Source organism: Sciurus vulgaris, assembly GCF_902686455.1.
Source record: "Sciurus vulgaris genome assembly, chromosome: 2".
In the NCBI taxonomy this organism is placed as follows: domain Eukaryota; kingdom Metazoa; phylum Chordata; class Mammalia; order Rodentia; family Sciuridae; genus Sciurus; species Sciurus vulgaris.
In genome coordinates this window covers 73,246,860-73,268,802 of record NC_136462.1, presented here as the reverse complement: position 1 = coordinate 73,268,802, position 21,943 = coordinate 73,246,860, and the positions used below count along the sequence as shown (strand labels likewise).

General features: G+C 32.0%; 1 long non-coding RNA gene across 1 annotated transcript in view; it reads right to left on the bottom strand.

Annotated features, from left to right (window-relative positions):
* Positions 1-12,633: 12,633 nt before the first annotated feature.
* Positions 12,634-21,943, bottom strand: part of LOC306653172 — a 183,301-nt gene continuing 173,991 nt past the window's right edge. Inside the window, exons 3-5 of the long non-coding RNA XR_013761662.1 lie at positions 21,440-21,534; positions 17,619-17,759; positions 12,634-12,968 (exon numbers count right to left, since the gene is read on the bottom strand). This is a non-coding gene — a long non-coding RNA (uncharacterized lncRNA). The remainder of the gene's footprint in view (positions 12,969-17,618; positions 17,760-21,439; positions 21,535-21,943) is intronic.

The window sequence follows — 21,943 nt, the reverse complement described above, 5'->3', positions numbered from 1 at the left end:
AATTCTACCTCAATGAAACAAAATGATGTCCTGATTAAGAGGATGACCTCTGAAGATCTAATTTAGAACTCTGGCTCTACCACTTCTGGTGTTTGTGACTTTAACAAATTTCCATTACCTCATCTACTAAGTATGGCTAGAAATAATATCATCTTCTTTAGAGTAAATTAAATTAAGTAAAATAATTGGAAGCACATAATATTCAGAATATGGTGACTATCATTATTTTTAATGCCAACCTATGTCTACTTTTGCTTATCTATGATTCTATCTATAGCTATGCTATCATCACTTCTGCTAGAAATATGGTATTAGTTTTGTTTTTGTTTTTTAATGGAGATCAAATGTGCTAGTGGATATGAAACAACTTTGCAAACTCTGAAATATATTAATTTTAACAAATAAAGAATTTGAGACAGAATGATGTATAACAGGTCATAAAACCAGAGACTCATTATGTTTAACTGAATCTCTGACAGCCTCATACAGAATATATCTTCATATGCCATCATTACTACTGATGAGAAAGTCTACTACAGAATGTTTGCAGTCTTTATCAGATTATTTCTTTTTATACTTTGAAGGTTCTTCTTACTCATATGAACTGTTAGGGAATATCATCAAATACTTCGCATCTACTGAAGTGATATTTTAGCTTCTATCTTATTTTCGTTAAGTAGAGAACACTGATTGTTCTTCAAGTATTAAACCTACTTTGTTTAAACAGCTCTTTAAAATATCTAAAAAATCCAAAGTTTTGTTGTTCTTTCCAAGGATTTTTATGCCTTATCTAAAAATTATTTATCAGGTCTTCAATTTCTTTTATAAATCTTTACTTTTCACACTTGGTTTTCTTCTTTTAATAATGGTGGGATTTAATTTTCTGTTCATTTTCTAACTTCCAGAAATAGATTACTGTTTTGTAGGTGGTCTATTTTCCTATTATGTTAAAGTTACAAACTTTTATCTTAAAAATATTTGTGTGTATCAAACAGGTTTTATATGCACCATTTCAATAATCATTCATTTTTTAATTTATTCAACTTTTTATTTTTCCTTTCTTCAACATGAAACAAAGTTTGTACTGGGTAGATTACTAAGCATTTAAGTGTAATCCTTTAGTTTCATTATTATTTTCAACAATTCCATCATTAGAGTAATTGCTTTCAAATTTTAATTTTTGAATGTTTAGACTTACTTTATTGCTCCATTTGTGGCCTGAGTTTGTAAATATTTCAAGCATACTTAGAAAAACTTGTTTCCTAACACTGAAATTTTGAGAATCATTTCATAACCCAGGCTATGATTCATTCTATTTGAACTAATATATTCCAAGTATGTGAAATAATATAGTATCTGCAATAACAGGCAATCTGAAGTTTTAGGCTAATTATTCCATAATCAATCAAATAAATTAATTTTTAAATTATTTAGTTCAAATTTTTGCTACTGTTGAATCTTGCATTATAAATTTCTGAGAGGAGTTCCAGATCTCTGACCATAATTTGCACATTTTCCTTTCATGTCCACACTTGTAAGTGCTACATAAATCATGGAAAATGATCCTTTTAGCTTCAGGAAATTTCTTTCTTGCTGGTAACAGTATTTGCCTTATTACCTACTCCATTTCATATTAGTATTTCTGTTTCTGCTTTTTTTTCATCAAACCTTGTATAGTATGCTTTTTCATTATTTTTTTCAATATTATTTTCTTTTTTTAGTTATTTATTTATTTTTTAATGTTTTACAGACTGCATTTTGATTCATTGTACACAAATGGGGTACATCATTTCATTTCCATGGTTGTGCATGATGTAGATTCACACCATTCATGTAATCGTACATGTACATAGGGCAATGATGTCTGTCTCATCCCGCCATTTTTCATACCCCACCTCCCTCTCATTTCCTTCTACATAATCTAAAGTTCCTCCATCCTTCTCTCACACCCCACATCCCCACCCCCATTATATATCATTCTTCACTTATCAGGGAAAACATTCAGCCTTTGGTTTTTTGAGATTGGCTTATTTCACTTAGCATGATATTCTCCAATTCCATCCATTTATTTGCAAATGCCTTATTATTATTCTTTATGGCTGAATAATATTCCATTGTGTATATTTACCAGAGTTTCTTTATCCATTCATCTGTTGAAGGGCATCTAGGTTGGTTCCACAATCTAGCTATTGTGAACTGTGCTGCTATAAACATTGAGGTGGCTGTGTTACTGTAGTATGCTGATTTTAAGTCCTTTGGGTATAAACCGAGGAGTGGGATAACTGGGTCAAAAGGTGAGTCTATTCCAAGTTTTCTAAAGATTCTCCACACTGCTTTCCAGAGTGGCTGCACCAATTTGCAACTCCACCAGCAATGTCAAAGTGTGCCTTTTCCCCACATCCATGTTAACATCTATTATTGTTTGTGTTCTTGATAATAGCCATTCTAATTCATTACTTTTAATTCCAACCCTTTGCATATTTATGTTTTAATTGTGCCATTAATAAGCAGTATACAATATATTTTATTTTTATTTTAAATAGGATTTAGTAGTCTTCAGCTATTACTTGAAGTATTCAATTCACTTAAAATTAAGCAAATAGGCATCTTAATCTTTACTTTCTATTATCCTACTTGATGTTTCTTTTTTTGTTGTTCATTTTGCTGTACAAATACAGTTATACATTCCCTCAAATATCAATATCTAGAAAATATTTATTTTCCCCTTAAAAAACATTTCTTCAAGGGTACATTTACTGGACATAGAATTTAGGTCTTCAGTAATTACTATTCAGGACTTGAAGACCCTTTTTCCCATTGTGTTTGGGGTTTTAAAGTTTCAGTTGCAAGATCAACTATTGAAATAATATTTGCTTCTTTGAAAATGACTTGTCATTTTTCTCAGGTTGATTTAAAAGTACATCTTTGTCATTTGCAGGTTTGTTTGTTTGTTTTTTAATTTGAATGTTTTTCTTTAGAATTATTAGTGTTTCTTAAATCCATGATTTTATGTCATTAGTTTTGAAAGGTTTTCAGCTATTATTTGCTTTTGCTTCATTTTTTTCCATATTCTCTTCTGAGACATCAATTTACATGTATGTTAGAAATTCTTACAGAATTCTTTGTATCTTTAATTTGTCTTCTATACTTATTTTTATAATTTATTGTGTTTACATCTTATTCTGGAAATTTTCTTCTAATCCACATTAAAGTTTATTAACTTTACCTTTAGTTTTGACTAATTTGCTGTAAACCTATCTTCTAAGTTCTCTATTTCACTACTAGTATTTTTCCACTTGCAAAATTTCAATTTTGTTCTTTTTCACAATGTTTATTTCTGTGAAAGCGTTATCAATCTTCTCTTATTTAATTGAATGCATTAAGAACAATTACATAAATTAACCATATATATAAAACCATATTGTATATATAAAGTTATATAAATATACACATACATATATATATAAAGCTTTATTTTCAAATACTCTGACTCTATTATCTCATGCTTTCTTGGTGTCATCACATTTATTGTCACTTTTTATGCTATATAAGCTAATACATTTTAATCAAGTAATAGACATTGTGTTTGAAAACACTATGAAAATAACTAAGGCCTGGTAGGATATTCTTTTTCTCTAGAGAGGATTGACATTTGGGCAGAGCAGACAATAGCAGTGAAGGACCCCTTGATCCAATTATACAGAATACAGTGTTCTTAAACAGAGCTTCCCTCCCTGCAAAAACAAGTGCTTGCTGATTTGTTTCTACTCCTAGGATTTTGCCCTTTATAATATCCCCTGAAAATATATTCATCTACCTAGGTTATCACTTCCTGGTGTGTCTGTTTTTTCCTCAACATAGCACAAATCTGGTAAGTCTAAAGGAAGCTCTGCTCAACCTCCCAGACTCTCAGTCACATATTCAATTATCTGGCAGATTCCTTAAGGGGAAAAATTACCCCAAAAGATAGACTCACTACTCGAGATTTCTTTGTTTTTCTTGGATCTTGCTAGTTCATGAGCACCTAATGTCATCAAATTGTACTTTATATCTAGTTACTATTGTCAAGAGAATTAAACCATAGTTCCTAGCCATTGATGTAAATAGAAAATCTGAATTACATTTAAATAAAGATAAATTGATTAAAAAAAGGACAAATTGGTGTGTCTTTCACATAATAATGAATTATTTGATAAGAAGAATGTTAACAATTTGGATTTTTTTTTTTTTTGATACTGGGGGTTGAACTCAGGGGCACTCAACCACTGAGCCACATCCCTAGTCCTATTTTGTATTTTATTGAGAGACAGGGTCTCACTGAGTTGCTTAGCGCCTTGCTTTTGTTGAGGCTGACTCTGAACTTGTAATTCTCCTGCCTCAACCTCCTGAGCTGCTGGGATTACAGGTATGCACACCGTGCCCAGCAATAATTTGGTATTTCTTATGGGTATTTTACTCTAAGCTAAAAAGAAAAAAAAATCAAACTGAATGTAGGGAGGCTGGATTTGATTAGTGCATGCTGTGTGCATTTCTTGGAATATCACACAAACCTGTTAATATGTATAATTTATTCATGTCAATCAAAAATAAAATAAAATATGAAATAAAGAATATTCTATTCTTGTTTCTATGCTATTAATTTCAAGATACTTACATCCAGCTTGTAAGATTTGATCTAATAGTTTGTTCTTTTAGTGATCTAGACTTTTTTTCCTTTTGTTGTATGTGTCTCTGTATGTTATGTAGATTCCATTCAAAATATTCAAAACTGGTAAATTGACATATGACATAAGAATGACAGACTTATGCCACCCATGAATCAGACTCCAGTTTCTAGTGGCTTTGAAATTCTTTTCACTTACTCAAAGGGACTTGGCAGTCTCATCTACTTCAATTGGCTCAACATGTATATTTGTACCAACTCAGTTGAAGTGATGTACAGACCAAATTTGTCTATAAATAGGCAAAGGTAAGTATGTCATGCTTGCTATCTGAAATATATTGATTAGGAATAATTCTGATGTTACATGATGTTATATCATGAAAGTATACCTCAGAATTTATGAAATGCATTATTTTTCATAGTGGTGTCAGTGAAAATCAGACTAATCATTCATTTGATTATGCACTCCTTTTTTTAAAAAAATGTCTGTTAAACTTTAAGGAGAAGCAAAGCATTTGGGATTATAAGGAACAATCACTTTCTGTAAGCAGCTTTTGAATATTGTCAATTTTATAAAGTAATATATTGGTACTAGTGTTATTAGCCTTAACAATGAAAAAAAAAAAAAAAAAAAGAGAGAGAGAGAGAGAGAGAGAGACAGTCAAACAAAATAAAAAAAACTATAGAGTTGTAGAGGTACTCATCCGTAATCCCAGCAACTCAGGAGGCTGCAGCAGGGGGATTACAAATTCGAACCAGCCTCAGCAACTTAGTTGCTCAAAATAAAAAATAAAAAAGGATGGGGATGTGCATCAGTGGTAAAGTGCCCCTGGGTTCAATTCCCAGCACTAAAAAAACAAAAAAACAAAAAAAATTTAATAAAAATAAAATAAAACAAGGTTTAGTAGAGCTAATCAGAAGATTATTGTTTACCTGTCTCTGGTACAGATGAATTCCCAGGTTCCCTGACTCACTATTAAGAAGTTGCTGTGACAAGTACATAGTGCATGATGTGCTGAGACCTCAGGAGACCCTCCAAGTTCATAAACATAGCATATTTTCCACACATATAGTAAAGGATCATGGCTTTGAGCATTACTAATATGTTCAGAACTTGATGTTTTTCATCTATCAAGTTGAAATACTGCCTGAATTATGGGCCTGTGTTTTAATGGTGATCCTATGATTTATTTGTAAACAAAACTTCTTCTTTCTTTCTTTGTTTTTTCTCCTTTTCTTAGTGGGGCTGGGGATTGAGCCCAGGGTCTCACACATGCTATGCAAGCACTGTATTCTGAGCTATATCCTAAGCCCAAAATTTCTTACTTCTTATTTTGGAATACTTTGCACTCATGAATACTCCCTTTACACCAAAATTTTCCAGGGGGAAATATTGACTATGTTTAAATTAGCAACTGAATTTAAATTTTCACTTTATACACCCAATTTCAGAATTTTTTTATGTTTTAAAAGTGAAAAAAAAATTAGTAGGGCTGAGGAGATAGCTCAGTTGGTAAAGTGCTTGCCTTGCAAGGGGAAACAAACATAAGAAAATTGAATGATATTAGACACTTTAATAATAAATCCAATGTACGAGCCTGGTCAACATTTTACTGAAATGGTCACTGTGTCAACAAATACATTTAGATAAAATATTTAGAAAACAGGGTTAATAATAAATAGTTTTTGATTAAGCTGTCAATTATGTTTTAGAGTGACTGGAGATTCAGGAAATCATATTAAATAAGATAGTGAGGAAGGATAAGTTGGAAACTTGTTATGCTGTTAATCTCAAAGAGAAGTGACACTTTGGCCTAATTTTGGTTTCATATGCATGGCTGTAACATAGCAGAGCCTGAAGGACCATCCCTATGCCTGCTCTACTCTAGCTAATCCTCTTATATTACCCTTTGGGCACTGAATAAATTACAGCTAATCTACAAACAACAGGGGATCTATGCAATTTCAGCTTTCCAAAGCAAAGACAATTTTTTTAAGGAGGATAACGAGTAAGGAATAAAGAACACCAGTGCAAAATAGATTTTTTTTTTTTAATGAAATAGAACTACATGTTCAATCTACAGCAAACACATTTCAGGGGGCAGGGTGGAATCCCACAGAGAAACACAATTTACTTTAGTCACTAGTATATATGCCATATTATGTTACCCAAAATGTTGAGGGAAGGAAACAGTCCATTTTTGGGAAGTGAGCTTAATTTGTCTGGTAGTTATTAGTGACGGGGTAGTATCAGAATTCTCCTGGGTATGGCAAAGACATCTCTGTTATCAAGAAAGAGAACTAGTCACATTTAGTTTAGGAGAAATGATCATATTTAGTTGGACAAATGGCATAGAACCTTTTCCAAATCCAGAGAAGAAATGGCTCTAGGACCAAGTATCCATTACTGTTGGAATTGTCTAGGACTCTGACTGACACTCCCACCCACCTCTGGTTCAGAGATTACTGAAATAGCTGCAGGGTACAGTCATAGGACCTGAGAAAAATACTTCACTAGAATCTGAGGACACAGGGACTGTCAACTTTTCAGAATAAGTCCTTTTCACATATTTGTTAGTCCTCCCTAATTTTTCCCCCTTTTCTCAATTGTCTATTTTTGCCTACTTTCTAATGAGAGATTTGGCTTTTAATTGTCAAGTTAACTCTCTTTATGTTCAGAGGATATTAAATAGATGCTTGACATGAAATGAAGTTACAAATAATTTTCCTTTATTCACTGTTATATTTTAATAATGCTTATTATGTTTTCACTCAATGTATTTTACGGGTTTCTATTTTTGTATATCCATAGCTATAAATCACTTTCTTCATAATTTTTGCTTTTGATGTCTTGTGTAGATATTCTCTTACCAATGAGCTTATATACATATTCATCTATTTTTCCAAGAGATAAATATTAATATCAACTTTTTCAGAATGTTTCCTCAACCCAATTATTTATACTTAACCTTTAAATCTCTTCCAAATTGCTTATGAATGAAATGAGATAAGACTTCAATTTTTTTAAGAATAGACAATTATCAATCACACATAATACTCTCATCTCTGGTTTACAATGAAACAACTACAGAATACTAAATATGTTTTAGTTTTCTTTGTACCACTATATTTTATTTTATTGTCTCTCCTTATCTATGTACTAGAATGTTCAATAATACTTGAATTTTAGAATGGGTTATAATACTTGATGATAAATACTTCAATTTACTTCTGGTTGTTTTTAAGAGCTTTACTAAGATATAATTGTTATATATTGAGATGCACATATTTGTAATACAAAAATCAATAGTTGTAATATAAAAATCAATAGTTGTATACACATCTATAAAATCATCACAATGACTAGCATATCTCTCCAATTCCAAAAGTTCCCTCATACCTCTTTGTAACCCCCTGTCTTCCCAGCCCAATCAGTCTCCATTCTATCCCAAAGCAAGCATTGACCTGCATACTGTTCTATCAGAATAGATAGCTTTGAATTTCCTGGTAAATTATATAAAATAATGATTCAAAATGTAAATGTTGATGGGGTATAAATTCTTTTACCTATTATATAATGTATTTATTATAGTTCTAATGGATATTAATACTTTATTATTATTATTTGTTATAGAGTATTCTGTTATACTTCTACACCACAGTTTAGATGTCCAATATCTATTGATTTCTATTTGGGTGGTTTCCAGTTTGGGCTATTATAAAAAACAATTTTGCTAGTGAAGTTGAATACAAATATTTGCATATTTGTGTGTGTGTGTGTATATATATATATATTTGCTTTAATTTTCTTGTATAAACACCTAGAAGACAAAATTACTGATATGGTAGAAATAAGTTCAACATTCCCAAAAGTGGCTAAAATCATTTTCAAAATTATTTTCTCATTTTACATTCCTTTCTCTGATGTGCATTTTCTTTGCTTAATTGTTTTATAAAGTTATTTATTATTAAATTAAATTTTGAGAATTCTTTATAAGTTCTGGATAGACATCTTTTATCATATATATTATTTACAAATATTTTTTCTAGATTGTAATTTATTTGTGTATTTTTTCAACATTGGTTTTGCAGAGGGAGCATTTTTTAGTCTTACTAAGATCTAATAATTATTTGAATACATTAAAGTTACAAATTGTGTTTCTCAAATGTTGTCTCCTATATGTTTTATAGTTTTTATACTTAATTCTATGATGCATTTGGTTTAACTTTTAGCAAATATTTTGAATTATAGGTCAAGGGTTTCTTTTGTTTTTTTCTTTTGCATATGGATATTCAAAAGTTCCAGCATCATATGCTAATGATCCTTTCTCCATTAAATGGCTTTTGCACATTTGCCAAAAATCTGTTTACATATATGTGTAAGTAAAGTACTCAATGATGTCTTTTGTTCCATTGATACATTTCTTAATGGCTATGCCAGTATCACACTGACTCACTGAAGCTTTAAAATAAACCTCAAGACAGAACATGTTCTCCAATTTTATTCTCATTTTTCAAAAATTTTAAATCATTCTAGGTCTTTGCATTTTCATACAAACTTCATAATCAACTTGTCAATACTGACAATTTGATAGGCTTCTGGTAATTTGGGGGGGGGCGTTGAATTAAATTTTTATTTTAATTAAACGTTAAAGACATCTTAATAATGTTATCTTCTGATTCATTACATATACCTTTACTCCCTAATTTAGATCTTCAAATTTTTTTAATGTTATTTAGTATTTTTCACTGTATGAATCTTGAACATCCTGTATCAAATTTATCCACAAGTATTGCATATTTCTAATTCTGTTATAAATGCAAACTGTCACTTCTATTTTTTATTAGTTCATTTTAATTATATATATTAGGGTTCATTTTGAAATAATTATAAAAGCATGAAATATAATTTGTTCTAATTCGATTCCCAGTACTTTCCCTTTCCTTCTCCTACTTCCTCTCCACTCCTTCCCTTCTCTCTTGTCTACTGATCTTTCTTCTATTTATTTATATAGTTTTTTTTTTTATTAGTGCCTTGTGGATGTATATGATGGTGAGATTCACTTGGTATATTCATTTATGTACAGAGGAAATATAGGTTCCCAGTGTTTAGAAGAAACATTTAGTTTTCTATTTTGATATTATATAGTGAAACATGATAGGGCTTTTGTTTTGTTTTGTTTTGTTTTGTTGCCAGGGATTGAACCCAGGGGCACTCAGAAACTGAGCCACATTCACAACCTTTTTATTGTTTTTAATTTATTTTTAATTCATTCTAATTAGTTATACATGACAGTAGAATACAGTTATACATTTCGATAGGTCATACATAAGTAGAGTGTAATCTCTCATTTTTCTGATTATACATATTGTAGGATCACATGGGTCATGCAGTCATATATGTACATGAGGTAATAATATCTGTTTCACTCAACTATCATTTGTCTATGGATCCCTATTTAAAAACAATAGGGAACAATTCATCATTTCTATTTTTTCATCGTTTTCATAGCATGATCTTCTTGCATCTATCATTCTAAGATTTATAATGTTTCATAGCATTTTTGTAACCCATTGACCAATAGCATAATTCCAAGTTTAAAATGTAGCTTTCAGTTTTCAGAAATCAATACATGCTTAGCAGAAATAGTTCAAAGAAAATATGTACAGCAACCTCTGATTTTTACCTTTCTTCACAAGAAAAATTAAAATTTCATTTTCTCATTTTTATGCATAGGATTTAAATATAGTTACAAGGACAATCATACATAAAATTTTATACCTCAATTCTCTGTGTTTTGCTTTCTTCACCTAGTATTCTATAAGCATCTTCTACACAGGTATAATTTCCTTAAACAATTTTCAACCTCTGCTCTATAGTCAATATACTGAATGCACATTGTTACATAATCAATTTGTATTGCCACACATTTAGTAACTGTTCCCAATTTTTCGATATTTATAGAGTCATAAAGTGATAACTCAGTAGTTTTATTATATTAAGGATTATTCCCTCAGGATAAAATAACAGCAAATTAAATGAACTTTCCTGAGTTCTTGATACACATTTAAAATTTCAAATATTTCAAAAGAATTGTGTTATTTTACAGCTTCACCACTTATGTATGAAATTTTCCATCTCTCCTCATTCTGCATTATTTTGAGTATTTATTTAATCACCAAGTAGGATAGATAAACTGATGAATGCATATTTTTGAATGCTAATGATTCTGAACATTTTTCTTTGGTTCTATTAAACAGTTATTTCTCCTCTCGTTTTTTTTTTTTTTTTTTTTTTCTTTGCTTCCTTTGGTCTGTGTCAACTGTCTTTGTAATTGTATTTCCAATGCATATAACAGCACAATATTCTAGTTATCATTTAGTTATTCTAATTTGGATATATAATTCAACTTACATATGGAAATATTTATTTATAGAATAATAAATACAATAAGCAAGTGGAACTTGTAATATGCATCAGAAAGCACATTTAATTCCTAAACTTTCCTCCTAACATAACCATTTAAAACTATGGTAGGATAATTATGACCTCCATTGAGTAAAACTATAGACAAACCCCATTGATATTTCTAGTCACCGTTCATAAACAAAAAGTCCTGTGACTTGTAGTGGTAAAAATAACCTCCACTTAAATATTTAAAAATTATAATTACATGTAATTGTCAAAATTCTGAATTCTCACTTATGGCTAATGTGTCTCTGCTCCAACTCTATACTGCTTCAAGTGGGAAGCTTGCAGAGGGACAGGTGTACAGATCAGTCTGTTCCTTTTGGGGGCTGGAGTTGAGATTTAAATTACAGAGAGGGATCTTTTTAGCAGGGTACTGACTTGGGCCAGATTATCTGAAAAAGGGTCTCAGATGTGACCTTTACTAACTCTGTGACCTTGGGAAAATAGTTACTCAGATTGTTCTCTGGGTTAAGTGAGTGAACATAGATAAAGATAAGACATTTAGAAGAGTTCCTGGAATACAACAAAGATCACCTGTGGGAAATTTATTCCCTACACTTTGCCCTTGAAGACATCACATCTCATTGCAACAAGCCTTAACACTGTCTTAAGAATAGTAGCTGGGCTCGGGGAGGATGGAGAGAAACATTATGGTAGAAAACATTTAAGATGTGAAGCAATTTATTGTTAGTTTTCTCTGTCCCTGGTGCATGTGAAAAGCTAACTTTTGCTCCCATGAGCTCCTTGTGGATCTTTCAATAAACACGTAACCCAGGGTACCCTCCTTGGTGCAGAGCAAATGCATCTTAACCCACAGTTTTTGGGTACCTGCTATTAATTCTAGACCCATTTTTTTGCTGTCTCATTGTCCTTATTACTTATCCTTTGGTGAAGTAATTTTAATAACTTGAGTCTTAGAAACTTGCTTGCTTGAATGATATTATTCGTCACTGATAGATGTGATCTGTTGACCGTGGAGCATAATAACTTCCCAGATGCAGCCCTCTGCTTTTCAGACCTTTTTACCTCTCGCTAGTAGACACCTGGTCCAACATGTCATTGACTAGTCTATCTTTTGTCCCCAGAATAAGAGGCTATATCAACTTGCCAAATATATCACTGAAGTCCTCCTCCTTTGATTTGAACTAATCAGAAAGCAGCTCTCACCGTTTCACTATACCATGGATGGGCTGGAATGTGGGAGAGCTACCAAAAATCTCTTAAAATAAGTCTCAGTGTTTTTAACTCTTCTCTCAATGGCCTGTATACAGGTGATACATGTCCAGCTAAGAGGCAAAGTTTTAGAATAACTTCTGATACTTATGTTATATAGCACCCCAGATTGAATACAGGGATAGTAAGCCTCTATTTTTGTGGGGTCATAGCAAAAAAAAAAAAAAAAAAAAAAAAAGGAATAAGGAAAAAAATGCTATTTAGCACGTTCTTATATAAGAAATTAAATTTATATTCCAAAAATAGTAAATTAATAAGCAAAAATGCTGCTCTTATGAAGTAGAATGATAGTAAAGTAGTCAACATTTATTGTACTGTTTTGTGCCTTTTAACATAGGATGTTGCTATAGTTTGGATTTTAAGTGTCCCTCAAGGTCTATGTGGTAAAGTCTTGCTTCCCTTAGTAGAACAATTGGAAGACAGTGGATGTTTCATAAGGTGAGGTCTAATGGGAAATCTTCAGGTCATTGGGGTTGTAAGTTTGAATGTGATTGTGAAATCCCAGTTTCTTCCTCTTTCTCTCCTTTGCTTCCTGGCCATGAGATGACATTTTACTCTGTTGTTTACATTCCCAACAGGATGTATTGCCTTGCCACAGGCCTAAAAGCAATATGGATAACAGATAATGAACTAAACTGTAAGCTAAAACTTTTCTTTTTATAAGTTTAATATTTCAACTATTTTGTTATAGTAATATAGAGCTGATTAATGCAGAGGTTACATTTTTTTAAAAAAGGTATACATGCATATTTTTATTTTCTTTTGTGATCTCTCCTGAATTGACAGTGTTTTTATTTTTGTTTAATGTTCTGACACCTCAGGCATTGTGTATTTGCAGAGCAAGTACCTCACCAGTACCAGGGACCCAGAGCCAGAATTGTTCCTAAAGTGTGTATGCATTACCCCAATTCCCATAACACCTGTGCCCAGGCCCCTGATGGAGTGGATAGTGACAATGGAGTAGGACATTGGTGGCCAAGAACCCATCTTAGGAAGTGGGAAGATGGTGGAAGACAGTAAGAGGTAGGGCAGCCTGTGAGTAAAAGCTTTAGGCCCCAGTAATGATCCATATCCTATCAAAACTCAAAAAACAGATGTCCAAACACAAACTTAATAATTTTAACAACTACCACAGATTATTCACAGTGATACAGTGACATCAATGTTTATAGCAGCTCAATTCCACAATAGCTAGATTGTGGAACTGACCTAGATGCCCTTCAATAGACTAATGGATAAAGAAACTGTGGTATATATATACACAATGGAATGTTATCCAGAGGTTACATTTATTCTAAATAGCATAACTCTGAGCTTCCATTGACAAGACATTCCTATGTTGCTAAACTTATATTGAATGCTGAACTAGGACCATTAGCACTAACTACTAAAACTACTACCCCACAAATAGTCTCATGATGATTTCTTTCGCTTGGCACAGGAAACAAACAGAAATATTAGGCACAAGCTTCTTGCACGTTAACCATAAGATAAGGATATAGGTACTAATTGTTGCTTTTGTATTGATTATTGAGCATTCAGTTACTCAGCATGATGGAATAGAATAGAACCGAGACTCAAACAACTGCTTGTTGAAATAGAAAATATATGACTGTAGTTTTGTTTAGTGTGGTTTTGTTTAGGTTTTATGTTCCTGCCATATGTCAATCACATTGAGCTTTAAGACTGGAGAAAAAGGACAGAAAGGCAAACCTCACACTTTCATTTAAACACTGTCTCATGATTGAATGTTTGCAGTTACTTGAGTGAAATATACAAAACAACATATGCAATCTAGACACTAGTATTGTGTGAACAGCCCTTCACAATTGTGCTTCTGGTTATTTATGAATGTCATTGTGATGTTTACTCATCTCTCAACCTCAAACTAAACTAAACTGAATCAAGATTTTGGATAAAAGAAATTTTTATTTTATTACAAATGAAGATCTGCTGGCATGTCTTAAACATAGAAAGATAATCCTTTATAATCATAAAGTAATCATGAAATTAATGAACTAAATTTATCCAACATCTTCCCCCAAACCAAAAAAGAAAAGTGCTTGGTATTCTCTGAAACACCTTGAATATGTCTGTGAAATTTTGTTTGTTGGTTGGTTGTTTAATTTTAGGAATTTCATAGATATCAATATTTTTTTAAATAAATTTAAATTTAAGGAAGTATCATCCATTCATTTGTCACATTGTTTGTCCCTATTAACAACTTGAATTCACACTATGATCCTCTCTTTTGCATTCTTAACCATTTTCCTGAGGAATAAGTAGCTGCATAAACTCCAAGCTTACTGACTGCATGCACAACAAAATAAAATCTGAGAGTCAGAGCAAATAATAAAATGACTTTTTATCACCAATTGGAAAGTTGCATTAAATTCTGAATTTTGTAACTAGAGAGATATGAAGAAGGAAATTACAGAATAGAAAAGTCACTAAGATGATGAAAATAACGTTCGTGGGGGGAAAAAAACATTGGATAGTATTAGAATTTTAGTTGAGTAAAGAGAATGTTGAAAAGTCACGCAATAATGTGGTTTTATGTGCTAAAGTCTTTTTTTAAGAACAATTAAAACAAATTTTAAATCTCTTTTGAGAACTAAACAAGGATCATGGCATAATTTATAATTTGTAAAGGAAATTACTAATAATGGGAATTGCAATTATAGACAAAGTGGGATATGGGAATTTATTGCTTAAGAAAGAAAATTCATTATTCTGAGGTAGATGTGCTTCTACAAACTTGGAGACAATTCAAGTCTAAATTTTTTTATCTACATGCAATTTGTTCTTGAATTTTTATATAATTTTTTATCTAAATAAAAACCTATTTTTCACTTCAAAATTCTTTTGGTGTACTATTTTTAAGAATCCAATTTTCCAACCATAACTAAAATATTTATTCTCTGTTAATAAGAGAATTGCTTTTTTATTGTAGCATTTAATTAGTTTCTTATACAGGAAAGTGTCTAAGTTACTTAAAGGTATAAGAATATACATACATACATACATACACATTATTCTGTTATTGGTTCACCTATTTCTCAGCAAATGTCAGGAATTGTCAGATGTCTAAGTATATTAAATACCATTGTTATTTAAATGACTAATGATATTTTTAATGAAATTCTAAGAGGTTCATTTTGCTACATCATTTTAAATAAAATAGTTTCATTAACAGTTTGATCTCAGTTATTACTACATTAAAATTTTTGAATGGAACTAATCTTACATGGCCCTCCAAAGCCTACCAATTAGATAAATTTCTATTTTGGCATTTATATTTATTTAAGATCATTCAAGTAGAATGAAATTACTCTGGTAATTTTCAAATATTTTAAAAGTATTAAAAGAAGGTTATTTTGCACTTTAAATTTATGACTCTCAAAAATATTTCCAATGAAACCTCTGTTAATCAGAATTCAAATAAATAGAACATCAACTTATAAGTGCAATATTTACAAAGAAAGAGAAAAATGGGTATAAGATAGATTCAAATTTTAGCAAAAATCCGTACCATGTAAGATTTAGTTCACATACATCTATTCCATCTACAGAATAATAATTAATATTTTAAATTAACTAAATGCACTATAATCTCAAAAAATTAAATAATGCTTGCATCATTTTTACTTCATTACTCTTTCTAAGTTAGAAGTTAGAGGACTAAAATTTTGGAACATTTAAAACATGTAGAGTTTCTGAATGGATATCCCTCAACTCACTAGAAAATGAAATTGAGAAATTCATCTTATTTCTTGAGAAGTTTGATTAACTAAGGCTGTGTTATATCAGAGTTTAACCTTAATATATCACAATTACAATGTCTACTTTCATTCTAACAATAAATCCTTGATTATTAAGTGCCAAATATCCTTTAGTACCCATTTATACTTTGCAAATATTTTCCAAAGTTTAGTTATCTTCATAGAAACCTGAGAAGAAAGGCTATCAAATATATCCTTTAGATGATCGGGAGCATAAGGCAGACCCATTAGCCAATGCTGTGATAATGAATAGGTCTAGAAAGATACAAATTGAATCACTTGGCTCGTCCTTCTGCCTCCAACCTCTCTTGACATCATTGCCACTGTGGTAAAAGAAGAAACAATAGCCTTTTTCTATTCTATCCTCCATTATGGGTTTGTAACTCATGGGTCTTAGTCTACTTTGCAATGAAAGTAAGATAATCAATCTCCTTTAAACTCCATCTTAAGTATTTAGATTCATGATGACTATTTTATGATATTTCCAAAATTCATAAAGTGGGAGTCAAATTCATGAGCTTTAAAATCGTGGATTTTTTTGGTTTTTTTGGTTTTTTTTTTTTTTTTTTTGCTACTCAGAGGTATTGTTCCCTGTTCCTTGAATATATTCAAGAGTTTTGGTATTGTTAAAGCAATGACGTTTGGAACAGGAAATTATTGCTATTTGATAAACCAGTCAATCTTATAGACACAGTTTCTGTAAATGACTTGATAATTGAATGCAATCACCTCCCAACTGATGGTTATTTATTTTTAAACTGTTTATTGACAAAAAGTTTAAGGATGTTGAATTTTAAAATATGTTCAATCATGTTTTTGAATGGAAAGAAAAGAGCACATAAAGAGCAATATAGCCACAGATCATAAGTTAGAATAAAGAATAAAAACATCACATGATAACTGAATGAGAAATGGCCCAGCATTGGGATGACGGTCACTTTTACTCAAATTCAGGCTATGCATGTAAAACTCCAAGTTGAAACTTAACACCACATGGCAAAGATTTGATCAACTTGAGGAGGCAACAGGCCAGCCCAGCAAATGGACATGCCAGTATCCAGCCAAGCATGCACTTGCTCCACACCAAGGAGCTGTGAGGTGTATATAATGACCATTACTCTTGTCAAGAAATCCAAAACATTTGTATAGTTGGGGCTGCTGTTTCACCAGCTAGATGCTTGTAACAACCACTAAAGTAATACTTGAATAGTTTCCTAAACTATCCAATATAATCTTTTAACATTGAAGGTTGAGATGAAGATAATTAATATTATTTTGGATATTTGTTTTCTTAAGGATTTCTCATGGTGACACTGACCACAACTTATGATTTGTTTAGTTGCTTGCATTAATATAATAACATACTCTGATGCCATAACTAAATGCCTTATATGATCAAAACATTATTGTTGGAAGTAAATACATGAAGAACCTGGCACAACTAATGATAGATAACTGAATGACATACCTCTTACAGTATTTCTCAAAGATGTCCAGATTATCCAGTGATGTTAAGGCCCACCGATTCACCAAATTCACCAAGGTAATCAAAAGACACAAGCTATCACCCCCTTTCTGTGATCAACTCCAAATTCTACAGTTATGACTACTGGAAAAATAAGTGAGGTTGGAACTATATTAGGCACCCTTCATGCAGCGCTCCAATCAATTTTCTAGACCTTTGTACCACTGAGAGCAGAGGCAAAGCTACTATACTTCTCATTACTATTTTTTAATATTTAAGGAAATGAAAAATAACTCATACTTTAGGAAACTTTACTGGATTAAATAAGTAAAATAAGTTCAGTATTTTTCCTTGTTGAGGTATGATTCACACGCACACACACACACAGGCAAGGTATACAACATGATATTTTGATATAAAAATAGTTTTGAGATATTTAAAACACTAATAAATGTATCACTTCATGTAGTAACAATTGTGTTGTGTGCATGGTGAGAACATTTAAGATTGACTCTAAGCAAATTTTAACTATGCAATATAGTTTTTAACTGTAGTCACCACACCTTACAATAGTTCTTCAAAGTTTATTTATTTTATAACTGAAAGCTGAGACCCTTGAATCAACACCTTCCATTTCCTCCACCCCAGTCACTGGCAACAACATTTTTCTTCTCTGCTTCTGTCAGTCTGACTTTTATAAATTCCACACATACATAAAATCCTGCAGTATTTATCTGTGTCTGGCTTATCTCACCATAATGTCCTCTAGATTCATCCACATTGTCAAAAATGACAGAATTTCCCTCTCTTTTTAATGCCAAATAACTAACATTCCACTGTGTGTGTATATATATATTATATAAATGTCATATATTATATAAATGTCATTTAGCCATTAATCCATTAATGGACACTTGTTTCCATATGCTGTTGTGAATAATGCTGCAATGAACATAAGAGTGCAGATGTCTGTAAAAGGTGCTGATTTTTATTTCCCTCTGGATATACACCCAGAAGTGGGATTGCAGATCATAGGGTACTTCAATATTTGACATTTTGGGAAACCTCCAGAATGGCTGTATCAATATACATCTCCACCAACAGTATTCCCTTTTTTTTCACATGCTTGCCAATACTTGTTTTCTCTTAGTTTTAATAATAGCTATCTTAACAGGTGTAAAGTGATATTTTATAGTTTTGATCTACATTTCCCTGATGAGCCATGATGTTGAGTACTTTTTCTTTACCTGTTGAGCATTTCTATGTTTCCTTGGGAAAATATCTATTCAAGTAATTTGCCCATTTTTAAATCAAGTTGCTTTTTTTTTTCTTTTTTCTTTCGCTATAAGTTGCACACATGTATTGGATACTATTTCCTTTTCAAATATGTAAGTTTGCATATATTTTTCCCTTTCCATAGGGTGTCTTTTCATTATATTGATAGTTTCCTTTGCTGTACAGAAGCATTTTAGTTTAATAAAGTCTGATTTGTTTACTTTTGCATTTGTTGCCTGTACTTTTTGTGTCACATCCAAAATATCATTGCCAAGGCTGTCAAAGTGCTTCTACTCTATACTTTGTTAAGAGTTTTACAGTTTCAGGTCTTATATTTACACATTTAATTTTGGGTTGATTTTTGCATATTGTGTATGATATTGGTTCAATTTCATTCCTGTGTATAGCTATCTAGATATTACAATATCATTCTTTGAAGTGATTATCCTTTCCTCTGTTGCATATACTTGAAAAATTTTGTTGCAGGTTAGTTGACTGTATGTATGTGGATTTGTTTCTGTGCTTTCTATTCTGTTCCATTAATTAGTGTGTGCTTGATTTTGTGCAGGTGCCAGGTATTTTGACTACTATAACTTTGTGATACATTTTGAAATAAAAAAGTGTAATCACTTTAGGTTTGTTGTTCTTTTCAAGATTGATTTAGCTATTGGTGGGTTTTTGTGATTCTTTACAAATTCCAAGATTGATCTTCTTCTATTTCTATGAGAAATAAAATTTGATGTTTGAAAAGAATCACACTGAATCTGGAAAATACTTTGGGTAATATGAATATTTTGACAATACTAATTCTGGCAACCTCAGAACAACTATGTGGATCTTCTTCAATATTTTACCACTATGAAATATTTCATAGTTTTAGGTGTGCAAATTTTTTATTTCCTTATATTTATTTCTAAGTATCTTGGTAGTCTGTATAATCTAGGAATTAATCCATTCCTTCTAGGCTCTTCAAGTTGTTTGCATGTAAATGTTCATAGCACTCTTTCATAATCCTCTGTATTTTGTGGTATCAGTTGTAATATCTCCTCTTTAATTTCTGATTTTATTTGTACTTTCTATTTCTCAGTCAGTCTAGCTAAAGACTTGTCACTTTTGGCTATCTTTTTAACAAACCAACTCTGGTAATAGTTTTTCAATTCTCTATGATTTCTATCCTAATTATTTCCTACCTTTTGTTTACTTCTTTGGGGTTAGTTTATTATTTTTTAGGTTCCTTCATATCTTTTGATTGTATAATTTTATCAATTTACATTTATAGTAATAGTGAGCAGACTGACGCTGGGACATGTGTCTGTGGATGGTCCAAAGTTGGGTTTATGGACAGTCAGCCTGTTTCCAAGGATATACACAGACAGAGTTCCTGCCAAATAGATGAGTGGACAGGTCTGCCACTGGGACCATGATTGAGCAGGACTGAAACCAGGTCATCAGGTTACTTCTTGCTATGTAGTAGAGTGTACAGATGAGACCTACTAACAGGGGCTGAGTTTAACTTGTAATTAATTCTTAAGCAGACTCCAATGGGTTTCCGTGGGCAGGACTGGACCAAGGTGGTTATGGCTCCCCTGGGTTCCTTAGTGGATGGGTTAGTTGCAGAACCATAGCCAAAAAGGACTGGAACTGAGTCTATTGAGTTTAGGGTCTATTTCTGCCTCCAATCAGTACTTCTATCAGCAAGCCTGCCCCTGGGCATTGACTTCATTTCTCAAAATATTCCTCCCAGGTCTTAGACTCCACCAGGGTTTTGCAACCTCCTACTTGGACATTGGAGCTCTGATAATGGCATTTTTGTTCATAGATGACTGCTCAATTGTTGTTTTCATGGAAGAATCAATCACCTATCTTTACTGACATCACCTAAAGTCACCTTTGTTTTAGGGCTACCATATAATGTTATAAAATCTCATCACAGCTATACTCAATTATCTTGACTATACATTTTATTTTGGACTTGAGACCATATAAGCCCACAACAATTATTTTCTTCCCATCGTATGGTAAATTATTTGGTGAGTGACAGTGCAAAGTTAAAAAAGGATATTCACACATTTTAAACACAGGAACTTCCTGAAATTATTGCCTGTCCCATCCCCTAATTGCTGTAGGGATTATGCTGCTATACTTCTTCAGTGAAGCCATTCATGGAAAATTCATCTCTAGTCTTCATCACTGGTAATCAACTGTTCCAGGATTGAATATCATGTTTCCTGGGGCCACATCTGGAAAAAATGTCTGACTGGGTGGTGATATTAAGATGGTGCATATTGAGGAAATTAGGGAAGGGGGTGAAAGGTTAAAAATATAGAACCTCTTTCCTCCTTCTTATATATTTTTACTCAAAGGCAAAGCAACAGGGTATGCATATTGAAGATTGCTATAAAGATCAGTTTACAGTGATAGTGTCACAGCCAAGAGAGACTCACAAGAGCCCTCTAGTTCTTATAAGATCAATATTTCCAGATTTAGGAAAGAAAGTCTGTAAGCCATTGAGAAGTATGGTCAGTAAGATCATATAGGAAATGACTTACTAGATTTAGGTAAGAGAGTGTAGCCTAAGCAGTACCTTCCTTTTTCAAGTGGAGACAGTGGAATCAGAGTTGATAACAAGCTCTCATGGTACCTGCTGAGATGAAAAGAAAAGATTCAGGCACATTCAGAATGAAAATCTACCAACAATGGCAAAATTGCTTTGAGAAGGCAGCTATTTCAGAGGTGGATGTTTTGGAACCTGATTTATAATCTGGATAACAAATGGTTGGCTTCTTCAAGATTCACACTCAGGAATTAACTGAACAGCTTGAAGTTCTAGGTGGGAGACTCAGGAATTAAAACAGAAATCTGGCTAGGCACAAATGACTGGTAACCTTAATTCAGGCCCAAATTATGTTGGGACTGAGGGAATTACCTGAATACAAATTCAACCATAATTCCAGTACTTACAGTTGAAAAAGAAAGATGAACCTATTTAAAATAAGAAGAAAATCTGAAATTAGACTCCTGGGGAAGTCAAAATGTGAGGCAACAAAATCAGT